The sequence below is a fragment of the Rhagoletis pomonella genome, unplaced genomic scaffold (genome assembly GCF_013731165.1).
Source record: "Rhagoletis pomonella isolate Grant_MI unplaced genomic scaffold, Rhpom_1.0 Rhpom_scaffold_00009, whole genome shotgun sequence".
NCBI lineage: Eukaryota > Metazoa > Arthropoda > Insecta > Diptera > Tephritidae > Rhagoletis > Rhagoletis pomonella.
In genome coordinates this window covers 22,781,462-22,788,273 of record NW_023458563.1, presented here as the reverse complement: position 1 = coordinate 22,788,273, position 6,812 = coordinate 22,781,462, and positions in this window count along the sequence as shown.

Here is a 6,812-nt window from a genome sequence, read left to right as displayed (position 1 = left end):
CTCATATTGTTGCTTCAGTTGTTTGGGCAGTTGGAAAGGACTACTTTCAAATCTACAACTTCACTTCTCATATTGTTGCTTCAGTTCGATCAGGATTTCCGATGTTATACAGGCTGTCTGAATGGACTAGATCCAGAGCAACACTGTGAGATAGGGTAGAAGGACGGTTGGAAAGGACTAGTTTCCAAGCCGCGCCTTCGTTTTTCGTATTGGTGCTTCGACTCTGTTAAGATTTGCAGATTCAGCAGGCTGTCTGAGTGGATTTGATCCAGAACAACCCGGCCGGATGGTAAAGACTAGTTTCCATTCCGAGCCTCTATCAATCAAGTAATGATCTCTTAAAGCTGGCAATGCTTTCACAATTTCTTGTTTGTGGCGGTAGTTCGTTAAACACTTTAATCCTTTGTAGAATATGTTCATTTTATCCACTTCTGTCCTATATAACGGCATCCTAAAGCTATTATTTTCCCTGAGTATGTATGAAAGAAGATCTTAACTGCCACCTTAATGTAGTAGCAGTGTTTATTGATCTTAAAAGAGCATTTGAAACAGGATAGGGTCCGAATGTTGGATAAACTAAAATACATTGGCATAAAGAATACTGAGCTTGACTGGTTTGAAAGCTTTCTATGTAATCGTAGGCAAAAAACAATAGTTAATTCAAAGATGTCTAGTAAGATAGCCGTAGACATCGGCTTACCACAAGGCTCAGTTTTGGCACCCCTACTCTTTAATATATATATAAACGATATTAAAAGTTCTCTCAAACGTAAAATAAAACTCTTTGCGGATGATGCCTTGTTAACGATCAGTGATAGGGAACTACCAAATGCGATTGTCAAAATGCAAGAAGATCTTAATTCTTTGTATCAATGGCTGTGTTCAAATAACCTCAAACTGAAGGTGAAAATACGAACTTTATGGTATTTTCCAGAGCGGCAAATGCTGACTCTATAAGCCGCGAATTTAAAATCAAAGATGAAAATATCGAAGAGGTGAAAAGTGTTAAGTACCTAGGAATATACATAGACAACAAACTAAAGTTTGATGAGCACGTTGAGTACGTTGAGTATACAATCAACAAGATTGAAAAAAAATTTACCTTATAAAGAGATCGTGTAAGTACTTGGGAAGAAGATATAAAACATTGGTGTACAGGTCAATAGTAGAACCGCACTTTATATACTGCCCTACGATTTTCTTCCTAGCGGGGGACTGACATGTAGATAAGCTGCAAAAACTGCAAAACCGAGCGAAGAGATTCATCCTCAACAAACCGTACGACACACCAACAAGATGTATGCCTGAAACCTTGAATTGGTTAAGCGTGAAGCAACAAGTTTTTTACCACGCTATGAAATTTGTGTACAATATTAAGAAGGGCAACCTGCCGGATTATCTTAGCGATAATCTCTGATATATAAATGAGACACATACATATTTGTTGAGAGAGAATAACAGCTTCAGACTCCCGAAGTATAGAACGGAAGTGGACAAAAAAAATATTTTTTATAAAGGCTTTAATGAATTACCAGAGGCTATAAAAAATTGTGATACTATCACTCTTTTCAAGCGGTTGCTATATGACTATTGTAGAACGCAGCCTACAATATAGTGATGTATCAAAAATAGCGTGGATTGGAAACTAGGCCTTTCCAACCACCAAGATATCCAGACTAGGTGGATCGGAAACTCGGCCTTTCCGACTACCTAGAGTACATTAAAACCCTTAGAAAATAAACAATAAATGAGCTGATTGGAAACTAGGCTTTTCCAACCGTCACAAAAGCGCGACTGGATGGATCGGAAACTCTGCCTTTTCGACCACCCAGGAGATATCAAGATACGGAGTAACCCAAAAAGTATAGCGCGGATTGGAAACTCGGCCTTTCCAACCGTCTACATAACTTCCGGAAAATTGCATGCTTTTATATTGAAATAAAATATTTGCAGTGTTAAAGAAATAATGTTATTTAAAAATTTCCGTAGAGCATATTGTATTTAATATTTAGGGCCGTTTTCACCATGTCTAGTTAATTCTAACTCCCAGTTAAACCTCTTTATCGACGTTATCGACAGCCATCATATAACATGTGATCGATAAAGCAGTTGTTGGGCTTAACTGAACAATGTACATCCAGTTAGCGTTAACTAGACATGGTGCAAACGGCCCTTAATATTGAACATTTAAATTTTAAATCTAAATCTAATTATAAGAATGTTAAATCTTTTTTTTTAATATAAGTCTAACAGACTGTAAAAAAAAAAATAAATAAATGAGTTTCATTTATATATCTGAGATTGTCGCTCAGGTAGTCCAGCAACCGATCATTCTTTATACTGAATACGAATTTCATGGCGTGATACAAAATTTGCTGCTTAACACTCAGCCAGTTCATATCGGCGAGCATCTCTCATGTGGGTTTATCTTGACGCTTATTCAGTATAAATCGCATTGCTCTGTTTTGCATTTTTTGTAATGTGTCGATTTCTGTGTGGTTCTATTACAGACCTATACACTAGTGTTTTATTTCTTCTTCCTAGGTACTTACATGATCTTTTCATGAGACCAATTTTAGCAATTTTATTTACTGCATAATCAACGTGCTCATCGAATTTTAACTTATTATCAATGTATATACCTAGGTATTTAATGATTTTTACCTCCTCGAGCCTCCATCTCTGCTTTTATGCTATAGTCGAATGAGTTCGCATTGCCACCCTAGATAAAACCATAAACTGTGTCTTTTTCACACTCACTTCAAGTTTGTTTAAACATAACCATTTATATAAGGAGTCAAGATCTTCCTGCATCTTATATATGGCATTTGGTAAGTTTTTGCCACTGATGGTTAGAAGCGTATCATCCGCGAATAGTTTTATTTTACAGTATTTCAGTACCGTATTTATATCATTAATGTAAATGATAAAAAGTATTGGGGCAATAACCGATCCTTGAGGCTCCTTTCAGGTCAATAAACACCGCTAACATATTCCTCTTGGAGTTAAGGTCCTCCTTCCATTGTGATAGTACAAAGTTCAGTGCAGTCTCACAAGATGGCTTAGCCCTGAACCCTGATTGCTCTTTTATGAGTATATTATTGCACTCAATATAATGTACCAATTGGTTTTTTACAACCGTCTCTAAAACTTTTTCCATATTGGGAAGGGTGCTAATTGGCCTAAACTCCTCAGCTATTATCGTATTTTTTACTTTTTTCACTGGAACTATTATCGAAGTTTTCCATTCGTTCGGTACAGTTCCAGATTGCAGACTCTTATTTATTAATAACGCGTATAGATGGCCCATGTATTCGACTGAGTCTTCAATGACACCCTCCGATAGTAAGTTATTTCCACCAATTTTTCTCATAAATTTCTTAACAATTTGGATGATATCTTCCATACTAATTTCTTCAAATTTAAATGTAGTTTGAGATTTTGCCGGCTGGACTGAGTCATCACCAATGTCTTGTATATTACTGTTAATCTCAGTAGTACTGTCCGCAACGAATTTGTTTAAATGCCCGGCGATTTCACAGCTGCTATCGTATAGTGTGCCACTTATTAGCTCTTCTTTGATTTTTTCTTTGTTGTCTGCATTATTGACTACATTTTTTAAATACTACCACATTAAACGACTGTTCCACATTCCCACGACAGCCGGTTCTACGTACCGGAATGACTCGGGTTTTACCCGACCAAGGGCTGTTGTTTCGGCGATCTAACCCCGTTTAGGTCGGCGAAATGCATCAAACGTTGCTCGATTCTAGGGCTACATCTTCTCCGTACCCTTCTGCTCAGGGCTGGCATAGAGTCAAACCCAGGGCCAGAAATCTACACCTGCTGCGTATGCCAGAGACGACTGCATACAAACTCCACCTCGGTCATGTGCAACGCCTGTGACGGGTGGAGTCACCTCCGTAACTGCTCGGGCCTACGTACGCTCCGGCAATGGACCACGTCGTTCGTGGCCCCATGCTGTGCGAACCGGACCGCCTCCACGGCAAACCACCACCCACCTGGGCAGCACACAATTAACACACCCACACCCCAACACAACACAACAATAGACACACAAACAAACACAATAGCACCCACACACCGCCGCCGGCAACTCCTAGTCCCTCCGACAATCTGCTCTGTTTGTCAGTCCAGAATATACCGTAACGTGACATCAGTCAAGTGCAACTCTTGCCTCGGCTGGTGCCACTTTAGGGAGTGCTCAGGACTTCGCAACACACGAGATTGGACGAGTGACTATGTGGGCCCGTGCTGTGCTGCCCCGTCGCATCCCTCCCCCACGCCGCCAACCACCACCACAAGGCAGCATCCCCTTTTGCAGCACGTACAGCAGGGGGCCGGCAGGCAACACAACTCTTTAACACCACATATCACAATCGGTCTCCCAAGGCCCACGAAGGTGCTACAATTTAACTGTAACGGACTCCAGAGCAAGATGGAGGAGATAACTGTCTTTATGGGAAGGCATGGAATATTGATAGCTGCTGTCCAAGAGACGAAGTTGCACTGCAATTCAACCCTGTTGAATTGAGCCGGATACCACTTGCACCGTCGAAATCGCGAGCGAGATAATGGTGGAGGCTTAGCGTTCATCACGCACCACACCGTACAGTATCGTCTTATTGAAGCAGACATCGACCGCAGGGATACCATCCTAGAATGTCAGGGTATTGCAATCCGGTCAGGCGATGTTGAGCTCGAAATATTTAACGTATACATACCCCGTCACCAGCTGCCCAGCAGGATATCACCCTGAAATAGGTGCGCTACTCAGAGGTGAAAACCGTATGGTAGTTGGTGACTTTAACGCGCACCACGATCTCTGGCAATCAAGCCTGTCAAATGATCGTAGGGGAATACATCTGGCTGAGCAGATAGACGATTCGACATTCTGCACAATGAACGACGACGCACCCACCAGGATTATGGGCAGCTGCTGCAGCTCGCCAGATCTAACAATTGTCAGCGCTGGTCTGATAAACAGCGTATCATGGCGACCTATGCTGACCCTAGCATCAGACCATCTGCCCATAGTCATCTCGATTGATAAACCTGCCGACTTTGCTTCCGTGGATCACCGGACTTATGTCAACTTTTCCAAAGCAGACTGAAAAGGCTTCACGGATGTTACTGAGGGCGCCTTCACTGCACTATCCATACCAACCGACGTTCATGTAGGTGAACGTAAGTTCCGCAGGGTTGTCGCCGCTGCTGCAGCTCGCTTCATCCCAGCAGGATGTATTAAGGATCCACGTCCGAACTTTCCTGCCGAAGCGGCTGTTCTAGCTGATGAGCGCGACAACCTTCGTCAGGCCGATCCCGGAAAACCCCGTATTAGGGATCTCAATTCGGAGATTCGGCAACTTGTGAACGTATATGAGCGGAAGAAATGGGAAGAGCATTTGAGGACCTGCAACTTCGCTCTGGTGTGAGCAAGCTTTGGTCAACCGTGAGGTCGTTGTCCAACCCGACGAAGCGTGACAACAGAGTCGAGGTAGACTTTGGTGACCACGCTTCGTCGGGCCCGGAGAGATGCGCGAGCTATTTTAGCCGGAAGTTCATTCTGCATCCTCCGGTGGATAAAGCCAAACGTCGAGTGACCAGAAGGCTGCACAAAATGCCAAAACCTAGTGCGCCTCTTGTTTTCACCAGCGGTGAGGTAAGGGTAGCCATCGGGAAGGCGAAAGCCTCCAAAGCCATTGGACCCGACGGAATATGCATGTTGATGCTGAAAAATTTGGGTCCTGCGGGAGTAGCGTACCTAACGGAGGTCCTCAACCTATCTATGGCCACTCTCGTCATTCCAGACATCTGGAAAATGGGGAGAGTGGTCCCACTGCTCAAACCGGCGAAACCAGCCAACAAAGGAGAGTCTTATCGCCCGATAACTCTCCTTTTCCCGGTAGCGAAGACACTTGAGGCCCTGCTGCTCCCGTACTTTACGAACCACCTGACCCCAGCGAAGCATCAACATGGGTTCCGTAAAGTCCATAGCACAATAACAGCACTTAACGCCATAAACACTCAGATAACTCGTGGCCTAAACCGAAACCGCCCCTTGAGAGAACTATTCTAGTAGCGTTGGACCTGTCCAAGGCGTTCGACACTGTCAGCCATTAAACGCTACTAGAAGATATAGAGGCCTCCTCACTCCCACAGGGAATCAAACGGTGGTCGGCGAATTACCTGAGTGGTCGACACTCGTCAGTAATTTTCAGAAACAAAACTAGCAAGCCACGTAAAATTAAACAGGGGGTACTGTTACTGTTTAATTATTACATCTCAAAGCTTCCTCAGCCACCAGAGGGTGTTAATGTAGTCTCCTATGCAGACGATTGTTCGATCATGGCGTCTGGGAATGGAACTGCTGACTTGTGCTCGAAAGTAAACGGTTACCTCGCCGAACTTTTTTCGCTTCTTCACTGCAAGGAGCCTTGCCCTATCCCCTGCGAAATCCTCGGCAACCCTTTTCACCACCTGGACGAAGGAGGTCAGACTGCCACTGGGTATTCACGTCGATGGCGTAACAATACAACAAGACAAAGATAAAGAAACGTGGTTGGCAACATACAAGGCAATTGGCCGGCCGGTTCTAAACTACGCAGCGCCCGTATGGTTGCCGGGGACTAGCAGGACGCAGTGGATGAAGCTACAGACCTGCCAAAACACGGCATTACGAACTGCGACAGGATGCCTCCCGATGACGCCCCAACACCACCTACATGACGAGGCCCAGATGCTCCCAGTAAAGGAGCACAACATAATGCTCTGCAAGCAGTTACTTGCCG